This window comes from Delphinus delphis, chromosome 2, assembly GCF_949987515.2.
Source record: "Delphinus delphis chromosome 2, mDelDel1.2, whole genome shotgun sequence".
Classification (NCBI taxonomy): Eukaryota; Metazoa; Chordata; class Mammalia; order Artiodactyla; family Delphinidae; genus Delphinus; species Delphinus delphis.
This window is the reverse complement of record NC_082684.1, coordinates 54,613,047-54,629,059: the sequence shown is the minus strand read 5'-3', so window position 1 is coordinate 54,629,059 and position 16,013 is coordinate 54,613,047.

Genomic DNA, 16,013 nt, shown 5'->3' with positions numbered 1-16,013 from the left:
CTGAGGAATCCATGATCATAGAATCTAGAAACTGGAGATTATCTCCATTGTATATTCTAATCACATCATTTTTTTAAAAATGAGAACTTTATTTTGAAATTATAGCTAATTTCTAGTAATTTATTTCAATGAAAATAATTTCTTTAACTTATTGCTTCAAAATAAATGTTTTTCTTTTGAGATTACTTCCTCAGGTTACATCTCTCTGCTCCTGTCTTTCCTAGTTCTGGAGGCCATTACTGGTTCACTTATCTTCCTGTTAAGGTTATTTACTAGAGTAGCAAAAGTTACTAACAAGAGGAATTATGCAATTCATCTGGCATTTTGAGTTTCATTTAATACCTCAACATGATTCTATCGCTTCTGAATATTGCTATGGAACTGAATATTCACACGGCCTTCAGAAATGGCACTAGGGCTCACTCTATAAATGTAAATGTACATATATATATATATATATATATATGAATGATTGCTATTACTAGTCCAGTTAAAATGATGGAAAGATGATAAGATTGAATTTTTAGGTGCACTTAAAGACAGTTTTAACCTAGTAGAGATGTTGGCCCAATGAATTATAATCTTAAGACATTATAATAAGCCTGGATTTGGCCAGAGGATCCAAAAGCTACCTGTATGTTTACTTTCTATTTTCACTGTACTGTTTACTTTCTATTATTCAAAGTGGAAAATTTATTTGCAAGTTGAATAAAATTTTACTTCATGGCTGTGGGATAAAAGGATAAGCTTGAATGTAAGATAGTGGGGGGGAGGGGTTAGTGGACTCTAAGTGAAGGAAATTTGACTAGAAGATTTGATTTGACTATCTATCATCACCCATGCTCTCAGAAGTCTACTGGAATAAGGTTTCAAAAATAGACATCTAGGTCAGTGGTCCCAGGGACTGTTTTCTTGGAAGACACTTTTTCTATGGACTGGGGGTAGGGAGATGGTTTTGAGATGATTCAAGTACATTATATTTATTGTGCACTTTATTTCTATTATTATTACATTGTAATATATAATGAAATAATTTTACAACACACCATAATGCAGAATCAGTGGGAGCCCTTAGCTTGTTTTCACTTGCCACTCACTGATAGGGTTTTGATATGAGTCTACAAGCAGTTTATTTATTGTGGTCTCTGTGCAGTCATATCGTTGTTCTAATGATAATCTGTATTTGCAGCTGCTCCCCAGCACTAGCATCACCTCCTCAGCTCCACCTCAGATCATCAGGCATTAGATTCTCCTAAGGAGCACGCAACCTGGATCCCTTGAATGCGCAGTTCACAGTAGGGTTTGAGCTCCTATGAGAATCTAGTGCCGCTGCTGATCTGACAGGAGGCAGAGCTCAGGCGGTAATGCGAGCAATGGGGAGCGGCTGTAAATACAGATGGAGCTTTGCTTGCTCACCCGCCACTCACCTCCTGCTGACAGCCTGGTTCCTAACAGGCCACGGACTGTTATCAGTCCATGGCCTGGGGGTTGGGGACCACTGATCTAGGTCAAGACCTGATCAGTTTGATATATGTGTTACTTGTCTGGCAAGAAAACTCTAATTCCCAATCCCAGTTAAAAGGATTGTGGTTTCAGAAAAAAAACAAAAAAACAAAACCCCAAGCAGAATAAAAAGTAATATTACAAGATAAAAAATGAAAATACATGTCAAGCTATGTAATTATCAGGGCACTCAAATAATTTGGTCATTATCTTGTAAACATAGAACTACTTTTCTTCCCCTCAATCTGGCAGCTGTAAGGGAAGCCAAGGAGAAAATTAAAGAAACTTTAGCAAGGTTATTTAAAGTCTGACCTCCCTGCCCAGGCTCTGTGCAATTCCCTTAGAAATTGCATTATCATTTGGCCTTCTTTTTGGAGTAGACAGTTGGGATGGCTGTAGTTGAGTTTTAATGCAAAAAAAAAAAAAAAATCAATATTTAAATTCTTGTTAAGATGGTAGTAAAGTTAGGCAGTTCCAGTAAAACCTAAAAGGAAAAAAGACATTTCATTTTGGTTTCAAAGTATAAGCATTTTTGACATAAACTTTGCTCTGGAAAAAATGCACATTAATTGCTAAAAAGATTATTTTGAACTTAAAAAATTTGGAATATTCAGACAGAAACCAGGCCAAAGTTTGTTTTTTTGTGAAAGTTGGAATAAACTTTCCAGTTTATTGGAATAAACAAGCAAATTAATAGTATAAATAAAAGTTTAGGGAAATCATTAATAAACAGTAAAAGACAAGATTGTTTCCAAATTTTTTGGCATATATTAATGTATAATTAATCTATGTGACTAGAAATCAGTTTCAATTTTTTGTTAGAACACATCCTGATGTAGTAACATTTATATTCGTACTGGAGATTAATAAACTTTCAATTACTTAGCGTAAAATAGAAAATAAACCACTAATTTTTATTGTTCTTACCCTCATTCTGAATTATGAGGTTGTGGTAGGTATGTGATTACTCTTGAGATATTTTGGGTATTTTAAATGAATGAATAACTTCTTGTCATACTGTGTTGGTAGCAGAGAGATAGATAGGGTATATATATATAACTATCTATCTATCTATCTATCTATCTATCTATCTATCTATATATATATATAACAATATCCTGGATATAAGTAAAGGAGGGATAATGTGACCTAAAAGTGTCAAAATGCACCCAGCTACCAACATATCATCGCCATGGTGAATAACTACTTTGGGTTAAAACACAAACAACCTCTGATAATTCCAAGTGTATTAAACTACTCTTAGCTAACAGCCTCAGCTGGGATGAATGTATCAATACTGGTATCTGTTTCTCTCCAGTTGCCATCTAAGTGGGGGAGGCAGTCAAATAATGAGGGCACTAAGTCTCTGGGGAAGAAGTAGGAGGAGGGAACAGGTGAAGGTAAGGTTGACCCCGGGTGGACATCACAGGTAAAGTTTGCTTACTTTGCATTTCGGCTGACTGTGTATGTATTGATCATGTGGGTGAAGTGGTAGAAGATAGGATAAATTATGTGTTTATACCTTTGAAACCTACTCTTTGTCAGATTGTTGCCATGGTGCATATCTTTCCTTTAAGTGACTTCTTAATACTAACTTAGTACTAACTTCAAGTCATGAAGTAATTCCTGAAATTATGATAAAGATGCAAAACGTCCCCTGTCTTTGGCAGAAAGTTACCGTGACTCAGGGGCAAACCAGCATCAGATGTAAACAAAATTGTGCTGTTTGATTCTGTCAGGGACCTACTGCTTGATTTGAGCTTAACCCATTCTATATGTTTGAAGCAGAAGAATTTAAAGCCAGCTGATAGACAAAGTCATCATTTGTGAGTGAATTCTGTCATCTAACAAATCTTTTACACATAAATTATTTAATGGAAACATTGACTTAAGTCATAACACGTGAAATAAAGAATTGAGGAAATTATCTGCAGTAATTCAGACCTAGAGTAAGTTTTATCTAAACTTTGATATAATAGAGAAAAAATTATTTGGAGTTTTTGTTTTGCTTAAATCATCTGTATAATTGCCTTTTCTAGTGTGTGTGAATCTGGAAACCACTCATTCATTCATCTTCTGTAAATGTTTATTAAACACCTAACCTGGCTAAGAACTGGGAATGTGAGGTGAGATGAACAATAACATTCTTCCAAAAACTTACTGTATTATGGAACTCTTAGCCTTTTAGTAACTGGTTTTTATTACTTTATAAAATATAAACATAAAACTGATAAAGCTAAGCAGATTTAAGACCTACCCTTGAGATATTAGGCATCAAGAATAAAACCAGACCAATGGATAAATATTCTGAAAAGCAATTTAAAATATTCACTTAGTCTCTTGAAGCTTGCCAAAGTGAGATTGCAATAATAAAGTCCAGATAAATTTTCCACTCCTCACCATTTCTCAGCAAGTGACTGTTTCCTAAATCTCCAAGCTTCTTCACTGCAAATGCCCTAAAACTCTCCAGCTCTTTATTTCTCCCATCCATATCTCCATAATCTCTTCTTTAGTAACATTGCCATTTCAGAGATCCTTGTTTCTCCCCTCACTCACTCCTCTGACTTGGTACAAGAAAGACCACATCACAGAGATAGAATACAGACACACACACACACACACACACACACACACACACACACACACACACACACCTTTTTTTTCTGTGACAAAAAACTTATGAAAGAGTATTTGAGCTAGAATTTTAGGATATCCAGACTCAGAAAAATTTATTCACAAATCTAAAATGTCAATTTGTGACTATTGTTTTCGTCACTTAATATTAATTTAGTCGAATATGATAATTTCATATATATTTTTTGCTTTAGATCTTCATAATTTTGGCCCAAAGAAGCATGAATAGGCTAAACCATTTTGCAGTCGTAGAGCAGCCAAGTAGACTATGATATATGTGTTATTTTTTTTTCTGTAAGCGCATTTAAGTAGACATACTCTTCCTACACTGACACCAGAGTCTGGTGTCTGTCAATGTTCCTTAGTTTTATAAAACCAAAATGGTTTTTAAAAGTCTCAACCCTTTATATCTGGAAAAACTGCTACTTTGTGCAGTAGCTTGAGCATGTCTCATAAAAATTTTATCTTTAAAGCTAGCTAATTCTATATGATGTTATGGTGGAATTGAAATCATAATAGTTCTATTGATATCATAATTGCTGCAAAAGACCATTACAATGTAAATATGCAAGTGTTCCTGACAAGCTACACTGTTAAATGAAGCCACCAAAAACAAGCTAAATGTAACACTGCAGATATAGCAAGCCTGCTGAAGAACTGGTGTTAGCTAAATGTGTAGGGACTGAGGAAGCAACTTGTTTGTATTTCAGTTTTAAGAATTAAAGTAGAACCACAAACCTGGAAAAAGCCTAAATAGTCGTTTAGCTCATCTCTTTTACATTTCAGAAGAGATGAAGAGGCAAAGGGAGGTTAATGATTTGAGTTTTCATAGCTAATGGCATAATCAGAACTAGAGTTTAAGGCCTCATTTCTGTTTGGTATTGCTTTCACTACACAGTTCCTACCCAGTGACAGAGTAACTCCAGGCGAATACACCTGTGTCAGATTTACTTTGTTCCTCCATTTTGGGGAAGGTATTATTCTTTGTCCCATTATGAGATCTTGATCACCATCTGTGGCTGTTCTTAGAATGAGCTGGAGTGGTAACTATCTCAAATGAGCAGCATAACACTCTTTGCATAGAAGTAAGAAGATTTTGGAGAGAAAGAAAGAAGTGCTCTCTGAAGCAGGATGGAATATCTCCCTCCTCAGAGGATAACTAGGTGACTGACTGGTAGCATGTTCTTTTTGTCCGCTGTAAGGTGGACAACGAGAAGGGTTGAGACAGAGGATTGGTGAGGGCAGCAGTGGCCTACTAGCCTGGACACTTGACTTATTATGAGAACTTGGGGGTGGCCTGCTTGATGTTTTTAGATCAGCTGTGCATTGAAAGAGCTAAAGAGTTTGAAATGCTAGGTTTCATTATATAGGGTATTATACATATGAGTTAAACATTTCTTCTGGAAACTCAGTGTTCCAATTTAGGCTTTGTTACTTGCACCTCCTCTCTATAAAGTTTAGGGTGAGCAACTCCAGGAGAAGGGATGGCATGTTAATTTAGTGATTCTTTTTTTTAAAAAATAAATTATCATTACTATTTTTAATAAATTTATTTAATTTATTTTTGGCTGCATTGTGTCTTCGTTGCTGCGTGCTGGCTTTCTCTAGTTGCGGCGAGCAGGAGGTACTATTCGTTGCAGTGCACAACCTTCTCATTGCGGTGGCTTCTCTTGTTGCAGAGCACAGGCTCTAGACATACGGGCTTCAGTAGTTGTTGCTCGCGGGCTCTAGAGCGCAGGCTCAGTAGTTGTGGCTCATGGGCTTAGTTGCTTCATGGCATGTGGGATCTTTCTAGACCAGGGCTCAAACCCATGTCCCCTGCGTTGGCAGGTGGATTCTTAACCACTGCGCCACCAGGGAAGCCCTAATTTAGTGATTCTTAATTAGTAATTTTACATGAGTGATTCTTTGGAGATAGATGCTAAACAACCATTAATAATTATTTAAAAATTTATAGTCCTGGGCTTCGCCGGTGGCGCAGTGGTTGAGAGTCCGCCTGCCGATGCAGGGGACACGGGTTCGTGCCCCGGTCCGGGAGGATCCCACATGCCCGGAGCGGCTAGGCCCGTGAGCCATGGCCGCTGAGGCTGCGCACCCGGGGCCGGTGCTCCGCAACGGGAGAGGCCACAACAGTGAGAGGCCCGCGTACTGCAAAAAAAAAAAAAAAAAAAATTATAGTCCTACGTACTTTGTAGGAGAAGGCTTGCAGTCTTGAGTGCACAAAACCTGGGATAATGACTTAGTTGAAGGGCACAAATGGCTTCCTTAACAAAGGGACACCTGAGCTAAACTCAAACCAAAGAAGGAATAGGAAATAACAAGGCATAGAATAGAATAACTTTCTAGTAAAGGGCAAAGGCCCAAGGTAAGAGGGATTATGGCATGTTCAAGAAACTGAGAAAAAGTTATTGTTCCTGGAGAGTGGAGTGTTCTCTCAGTGAGAGTGGCCAGAAAAGAGGCTCAAGAGAAGGATAATCAGATGATGCTTAACAATCAAATATTCAGGAACTACAAATGTATATATAATTGATACAGTTTGAATTTTTTAAAGAATAAAGTTAAGTGGGCTGCCATTTTAAATGAAAAATGTACACTTCTGAGTATTTTTACTAGTGAGAGATATTAAGTGAGGGAATTTTAAGGGAGAATATATTAATGTGCAAAGTTATCAACAGGCTCAAACTAGTTAATTAGTTTTTTCTTAATGAGTGAGTATATTTCAAACTCAAGAAAGATCAATTATTCTATCTAGAAGTAAATGTAACACACACCTAACTTATAATGGAATGCATTAAATAATGAAATAGATTGATTTTAGTTATCACCATCATTTTTCCAAGCTGAGAGATACTTATTTTCTTTTCCAATCGTACATTATGATTGAATTAAGTTTTTTTCATGCAGCATTTTCTTTCCTCTTGGTTGATTATATTCTGAAAGATTGAAATTTTTGAGTTTGAAAATAATTAGAAAAGTTATTTAACACTTAATGGGTTGATTCATTCCTTGAACTTCATGCTAGTGTGCCCTTAGTGGTGACTGAGGGAAATATGCTAGCTCTGGGTACCAGAGCACTGGGTTTATTTACTTGGAGATGATCAAACAACCGTAAGAATAAGACTTGTCAGTGAAACATTTAACTCAATTTCTGATGCAAAGTTAGCCAGTCTGGTTATATTTGTAATTATATGCAATTATGAATGCATTTTATTTGCAAACTAATAATATTAAATAAAAATTCCTGCACTGCTCAGCCTTAACCAGTGATAATGTATTTAACTTTAACTGAGTTTAATTAAGAATCTTGGGCTTCCCTGGTGGCGCGGTGGTTGGGAGTCCGCCTGCCGATGCAGGGGACGTGGGTTCGTGCCCCGGCTGGGAGGATCCCACATGCCGCGGAGCGGCTGGGCCCCTGAGCCATGGCCGCTGGGCTTGTGCGTCCGGAGCCTGTGCTCTGCAATGGGAGAGGCCACAACGGTGAGAGGCCCGCATACAGCAAAAAAAAAAGAAAAAGAATCTGTTTTTAATGATGATAGTGATGTGGTAAAATGTCTCATATACCAGTGTAGGAATCAAATGGAATATTTACTATTTTTTATACTTTCTGTGCTTCCTGCAGGTATGCAGGCACAAAGGTGAAGAAGGACTTTGTATAGAGTATTGACCATAAGCCAGGTGCCATGCTGGGCAGTAGACACAGGAGCTTATCAAGACAGGAGTGACATTTATGCTCATGGAACTACTAATTCAGGTGCAGAGACAGACTAAATAACCAGTTTCAAACTAGTTATTTAACATACAGTTATGACAAGCTTATGAGAACATATTATAAGGAAGCTAGCCTTGTTTTGAATGATCCAGAGAAGACGAGGGCACCCAGGAAAACTTTCTCCTGAGTAAATGACATTTAAGGAAAAAACAAAGTAATTACAGATGAAGGTTGGGCTGACAGGGAGGAAGAGCCCTCAAGGAAAAGCCTTGAGGTGGAGGAAGTTGGCATCAATTCAAGGACCCAAAATATTAATTATAATTATTAATTATAATTATTGGTAATAAGTAATAATAATAATCACTGGCAGAGGCTAGTAACTGAGAGACGCACCAAAAGTCAAATATTACCTGCTTGACTACTCTACCTGAAGAGATTCTTTCTGCTGTATTAAATTTATTGATAAGATTTTTATGGGCCTTGCTTATGCAAAGATTGAAAAACTAAGAAATCATTCTTTTTGCTGCCTTTTCTTCTCTTTTGCTGAACACTGAAGATCATGAGAATTTGCTTATTGCCTAAAAATTATGAGGAGCTGGAATTTAAATTGGGCTGTTGCACAAGAATGACATGTATAAAGCTTTCGAGGAAAAGATGAAAATAGAAGTAATTACACATGGGAGAGTGGGGGTTATTTACCTTTCAAAAAACTGAAGCCAGTGAAGACATTATATTAACCAAGATTTTAAAAGTTTGCTGATTTTTGGTATAGATTCCAATTAGTCCACAGACTTAAGTTTGACAGAAAAAAAATGGGAAGGCTAAATATTTTAATTTAATATTCATTGGCAGCCCTTTGTCAGCTAGCCTTTTATCCAGGCATCTTCTGAATCCTCATGTTGGCAGTCTCATTGGGCTTTGGTGATAGCCCATCTTTAACTATTTAGGTGTAACTATTTAAATATTACCATCAAGTTAATGAAAGTGTGCTGACACATGCCCTCCTGAGGCAAAAAATGTTCAAGACCACTGGCCATGAAATGATTAGTGATGGCTGTCCTCAGACGTGATGTTAGAGCTGTTTGGATTGTAGAATTGGGTGGCAGTTCAGACTGTTTATCACTTTGAACACAATGGCTATTCTAATTCCCCACCTCTGATGAAATCTGATTTCTTATGACTAGTCTTCACACTCAAAGTTATGTCTCATCTGTGACAGGAAAAGAAGACAAATTCATGCTACTGACAACCATCTAATGTAGCACCGTCCAATAGAAATATCATGTGAGCAACAAATAAAATTAAAAATTTTATAGCAGCCATATTACAAAACTGGAAAGAAACCTGATAAATTAATTTTAATAGGATATTTTATTTAATCCAATATAGCCAAAATATTATCATTTCAACATGTAATCAATATAAAATTATTAATGAGATATTATACATAATTTTTTCATACTAAGACTTCAAAATTCAATGTATATTTTATAATTACAGTACATTTTAATCCTGACTAGCAACTTATCAAGTACTTAATAGCCACATATATTTTTCACTACTGAGACAAGACGTTTATCATAATTGTTTCCTTTTGCATATAACGTGGTTTCCACATGTATGAAATTGCTTTTTTTTGTTTTGTTCTCTGTGTATTATCTATCATTAATTTTTTCTTTTATATTGATAATTTTTTAGATACTCATACGTTAAATAATCCATCAATTTCTTTTTCTTTCTCCCCGCAGACCTACACCTCCTAGTCCTTTGTCCTTCTGTTATAATCTGAACAGTTTGTTCCCTACTCTTTGGTGCATAACCGAAATTCTCCTACTTCCCTTTGTCTTTTTTTGTTGGATCCACTATTTCTTGCATGCCACATCTTTCTTTTTCTTGGTTTACTCCCTTTTTTGTTGATGCTTATCTTCAGTAGTTTCTTACCAAAAATGACAAAGGAATGAAAGGTAATGTTTGCATGTTTAAATTGCAAAATTTATATTATAAAGAGAAGTTGTTGATTTTATGAGTGAAATTCATGAACTTTGTATGTGAAATGGCAGCAATCACTTGTCGAATACCTACTTCCTCTCAGGAGGTTATAATGGCAGCACGAGTCTGGAATTTGTGTATTGTTTATTGTTCTAGCCTTAGGGTAGAGGATAAACGGGGGGGATTTACAAATTATGGCAGAGAATAGGCTGGTGCAAAAACTCAAGTGAGAGAGTGCGAGGTACTAGGGTTGAAGGGAGGGATATGGATAGAGTTATAAAGAAGGTAGACCCTAAAGGGATCTGTGATCATTTGACCCGGTAGTCAAGTAAGGTAATGTGCACAGGTACATCTGCACTAATTGAATGTGTACTTGTGTTTGTGCACGTGCACAGCCTTGCTCTATCCCTCTTTATACAAGAGGAATAAATATTATTACCTACCTCAAGGGACAATGATGAGGATTAAGTGAGATAATGTACGCAGTGCACCGAAATGAGTACCTGGCATGAGGTAAGCACAAAATAAATTTTAGTTATCAAATCAAGTTGCATCTTGAACCCTGAAGTGCATGGGGGTGGGCTGGGGAGAAAGCTCCCTGCAAAAAGACCTTATACTCCCTGGTGTCTGCTCAGGTGCATGTTTGAGTACAGTGTGAGTCTGGTAGGATGAGCCAAGGAGAAGAAAGGGATCCCTCCTGTAGCCTGGGGAGGTGACAGAACCTTAACAATGATCAGATGAAATGCCAATTCTTCCTTTCCTGGGGAAACTAGTTAAGGGCCCCCTTAGAACATTTTAAGAAATAAAAAATTTCAGACCATGCCTTGTTAGCTTCACAGACTTAAATTCAGTAATCAAAGAATGCATGTCTTTGTTCAGGATTAATATATAAAGGAGACTTATACGCCATCCTCATTTTTGGTCTTTAGGATTGAAGGATATAGGTGTTGATCCCACAATGGGCTGTGATTTCTTTGAACTTAGACTTAGGGAAAATGAGGAGAGGTGAGATTTGTTGATCATTGCATCCTGACCTATTCAATTCATCTTTCTCCCTTTCATTTCTTAAAATTGTAAAATATTTAAAAACAAAACAAACCATGATGCACTATTTGCCATCTTCTCCCTCTTTACTGCTCCTCCTTTTTCTTCCTCTCTCAACCTTTCCATTTGTCCTTATTCCCTCCCACCCAGACTGTCTTCTTAGATCTCTATACTTCTTTCCATCTTAATCTGCATCCTTCTTTCCCTGAATCCTGCCCATCTTTTTATTTTTTAATATTGACAAGAGAAAAGGGAAAGGTTGGTTTGGGCCACAGTAGGGGGAGAGAAGAAAAGAGGAAAATGTAGTACAGGTGGTGCTAAAAGACACAAGCAGTGGATATATCTGGCTTCATTTATTCAGTCCTCAAATCCTCATTTAGCTGAGAATTTCCCAGACATAAAAATGTTTAATTTTCTATTTGAGTGATGTATGTATGTATTATTCACTGATTCCAAATGGGTTGTGTATTCTGATTCTCTCTCTCTTTCCTTCTCTCTCTTTTTCCCTCTCTCTCTCTTGCAGTAAGAGAAAGAGGAAGAGGGAGGAAAAGAGAAAGGAGATAAAATTACCCCAAATGCAACTGTCTTTATTTTATGATTTACTATTTATTTTTATTTTGATGATTGATTGCTGTTGTGTTTCCAGAGGCTAGCTATGCTGCATCACAGGGCCAGTCACCTTTTACGCTGTCTTGCTTGTCCTGGTTGGCTTGGGTCCTACTGTGCTGCCCTCTGACTGTCCAGGGCCCTGTGCTGCCTCACTCCATTCCGGCTTGGCACTCAGGCTCTGTTTCATGTTGCTGTGACCCAATGCTCGGTGCCTCTGGAGCTGCAGGTTCTCAGCTCTCTTCATTGAACCTTCTTGTGCGAAGACCCCTCCTGAGTTCCACTGAAAAGGTCAGACAAGTCCATGGACTGTGCATATTGGCATGTTATCAGAGAGGACTAAAACCAAGGTAACCTGGCTGTCCTTCCCCTGCTTGTTCTTTGAGCAGTGGCCTTCAGGGGGCCTTAAGCTCTCTCTAAAGTCTCAGGAGAAGAGAAGTTCATAATGTTTCCATGATCAGGCCTGTAGTTCAGTCACATAGGTGGCTCTCTGAGCACCAGCTTTCTCCTGATATTCTTTGTTTTTGCTTCCTGCCCCTTCTACCAGGAATGCCTTTCTTGTTCTGGTTTGTCAATACCCAGCTTGCGTGTCTTTCCTGACACTGTACTGGGTTAGTTAGACGTGATTTCTGTTGCAGAGTACCATGTACAGTCCTCTGTCAAGGGTCTTTGCACACCTGAATCTGATTTCCTACACACGGAACTGTTTTTACTTATCTGTTCCCACCATACTTTCAGCAACTTCAGGGAGGCCCCACATCCTATTCTTTTTGAATTACCAGCACTTGGCACATTGCTTGGCACATTGTAGGTAATCAACATAATATCAACATGTTGCTTAAACCTGTTATCTATAGTGGAAAGACTAATAGGGGAAATTTTGGGCCAAGTGATATGGGTTTGAGAGGAGGCAAAGAGCTCTGCATGCACCATGCAGTGGTATCCCTAGATGGCATCATTTAAGGCAGATGCTTCCAGGGTCTATTCCAAAGGCCAGACAATTTTTCTTTAAAGCCATTAATTTTGACATGTCCCCAGACAGATAACCTGAATCATTGTGTTTTTTAAAAAATATATATGAATAGTATAAGAAGCAATGTGATTGATTTTCTCTGTGAATAAAGAAAATATTGTCTTATATTTCTAATTTTAAATATTTCATTCTTAGGATACCAATTTTGTGTTAAATGGCTTTGGCTTATATTTTTTTATAAGCTAATATATTTAATTAAAGTTTCAATCTTGACTTTCCCTCATTTTCTCTCATTATTTTAGCTTGCTTGCAGAGTTGTGAGTGAAGAAGGTCCATGTAGAGAGGTCATTTGCTCCATCCCCTTGCCCCAGGTGGGACAGCTGTGTCAGCAAGATAGTTGGCCAGAATCTTGTAGGGGATCCAGTGAAAGCTTGACAATCTGTTTGTCAGTGTGTGTTTTGAAGCAAATGGCTCGTTTAGAAATCCTGTGGTAAAAGTCAGTGCAAGTGCTAATCCCCAATGCTTTACCTCAATTCTGCACTGCACAGAAATGATTTTAAACTTTGGCGACTCTCATTTGGTGCAAGTTAAGAAGTATGTAGTCACCTCTTGTGTATATCCTAAAATATGTGCACATTTATATTACTATTCCTCTGTGAAATATTATAGCTTCTCCTGTTCCTTCCAAGTAGGAGAGGAAAACAGGAATAAACAAATCTATGGATTCTCTCTCTACCATATATTATATAGATTTTTGAGACATATGATTGTTTTAAAAATGCTACGGATCAGATATGTATTACTTTGAGAAAAAAGTAAACCAAAAATGAAAATGACTTATACCAATATAGTACATTAATGAAAATTAATGTGTAAAATATTCTTTTACCCAGTTTCTAATATTCATCTTATCTGTAGTTTGAACTTGGATAAGATTCACCTTTACAATGTTAAACTGTCTGGTTTTTTACATCTTTAAAACAGATTTATCAAACACACAAGTTAGTAACATTTCTGTTAATTGCCTCTGAACATACTGAAAAACTGCTGTGTGTGTACAATTGTTACATAAGTAGAATTGAAGGCCTGCAGAGCAGATTGTGAATTTTACAATGGCATTTTTAGAGCCAACTCAATCTAGCCTATAACTATTTTCTTGGCTTGTATTCATATAATGGATAGTGGGTGCTTTCTATGAGGTAAGCAGATTGAAATGAATATTGAAGTTTGTATTTCTTTGATTGAGAAAGCTGACTTTTTTTTAGTTAGGCCCAAACTACAGCAGTCTTTATGGACAAAAATAATCTAACTTCTCAGAAAGTGTATTTCAAGCCTATCATCATAATAACAATGAAATGGAGGTTGAGAGCTGTTCCTTGAAAAAGTGGTTCTTAGAGTTTTGAGGTGAATTTCTCATATATAGCAAAGTGGCATAATTGCTTTCCCATATTCCTCCCCTCCTTCTGCCCTATGTTCTTCCTTTCATTTCTCTTCCTCCTGTGAAATTCAACAACTGTAAAGAAAAATATAAAAAATGAAGTTAAACTCTATTTTTCTTTAATTTAATATCTAAGTAACTATATACAGTATGTGAATTTCACTGTATGTACTATTTTGCATTCCATAAACTCTGATGATGTAATTCGTATACATGCACCCAACATATTGACATAATTAATTAATTATAGGCTTTCTTTTTTTAGAGCAGTTTTAGCTTCACAGCAAAATTGAACAGAAAGTACAGAGTTCCCATATACTCCCTTTCTCCACAGTCTCACAACCTCCTCCACCATCAACATCCCACACATTTGTTACAATTGATGAACCAGCACTGACACATCATTATCGCTCAAAGTCTTTAGCTTACAAGGAAGTGAAAAAAAAAGTTTAGGAAAGAGGAAAGGTATTTTCAGATCAGTCTTGAAGGATTAATACGATTTTCTAGGCAGAGAAGTGGAAAAAGTTTTTCCAGGATGAGGGAATCATATTTGCAAAGCAAGATCCAGTAGCACTGGCTAAATCTGGGGAATAGTAATACAGTAATTGAGGCTGCAGTATCTGTTCCTGTGGGTTGGGGGAGACAGTGAAAATTGTGGGAATTATGGGGAGTGAGACTGGATTCTTAGGCTGGCCTATACTCTAAGAGGTCCTATATCTCCAAAGGAGCTTGAGCTTTATCCTTTGGACAGTAGAGAGTCAGGAGACTTTACCAGAACTTCCCCTGATAATCTAGGGGTTAACAGGAAGTGGTGTGAATGACAACAGCAAATGTTATGGAGCCCAGTGGTTCTCAAACTTTCCAAGAATCACTTGGAAAGCTAATAAAAGTTGGGGAGGACCAAGCTTGTTGAAGTAGAATGGGGCCCAGACCTCTGGATTTTTGTCAGGGTCTCCAGGTGATTCTGATAGACATCAAAGTTTGAGAACCACTGATGTGATGCATATGTAACAGCCATGTGTGGCTCACTTTTAGTAGTAATCCAAGAAACGTCTTTTACAGGAAGATTATAATAAGAGGAAAATTTAAATATTTAACAATTTTAAAAATAACATCCAAGTATATGCCCTTTATAACTTCTTGGGTCCTGGCTTTCCTCATCTTTCTTTTTATATATTTATGAGTTGTAATGTAAACCCTCTGTGTAATTTACTTCTACCTTCTTCATAGTCTTGTTATGGTGACTAAAAATGTTAATATATATGTCCTTAGAATTGTGCTTGGCACATAGTAAGGGTCTATACATTTCAGCAATTAATATTATATCTCACCTTTGTGGCTACTGTCATGAAAATATCTCAAATTCATTTTCTGTAAACATCTCCCCTTGATACAAATCTTCCTCAAACTAATTTTCTGAGAATCTTGAATTTTTCATGTCCCCTCTCTCACCTTCAGAATCCATTCTAGTCTTTTTGTTTGCTTGTTTTGCTTTTTTTTTTCCCCTGGTGGCTTCTATCAGTTCTGCCCAATGTAAATCTTAGAAGCCCCTCTGGCTCTTCCTAAACTTCTAGCTTCAGTAGCCTCATTAACACCATGTAAGGCCTAGATTGAGATTTGCCTGAGCTTCAAAGACTCTCTTAAAGAGGAGAATAAAAAAAAGTTGTAATTGAATCTTTCCTTTTTCCTTTTACCTAAAGTTATACCAAAAGAGTCTTTGTCATTGAGCACTTCACCCAATTAGATTTCTTTTTTGGACAAATTTTCTGGCCACTCACATTCTCTATGGTGGTCCTTAAAGACCTACTCCCATTATGTAGTTCCATTTTAGGGCCTCTTTGGCATGAGCCTGAACTTTTATTTTTTAAGTAAAAAATTAAGTAAGTAAATAAGGCTTATTTGTGACATGCATGATCTTTTAGTGGCTGCATGCGGACTTCTTAGTTGCAGCATGCATGCAGATCTAGTTCCCCAACCAGGGATCGAACCCCAGCTCCCTGCACTGGGAGCACAGAGTCTTACCTACTCGACCACCAGGGAATTCCCGAGCCTGAACTTTTAATATTGCCCATGTTGATACTGATGTTTGGTCATTAATGATGATAATGATAATGGTA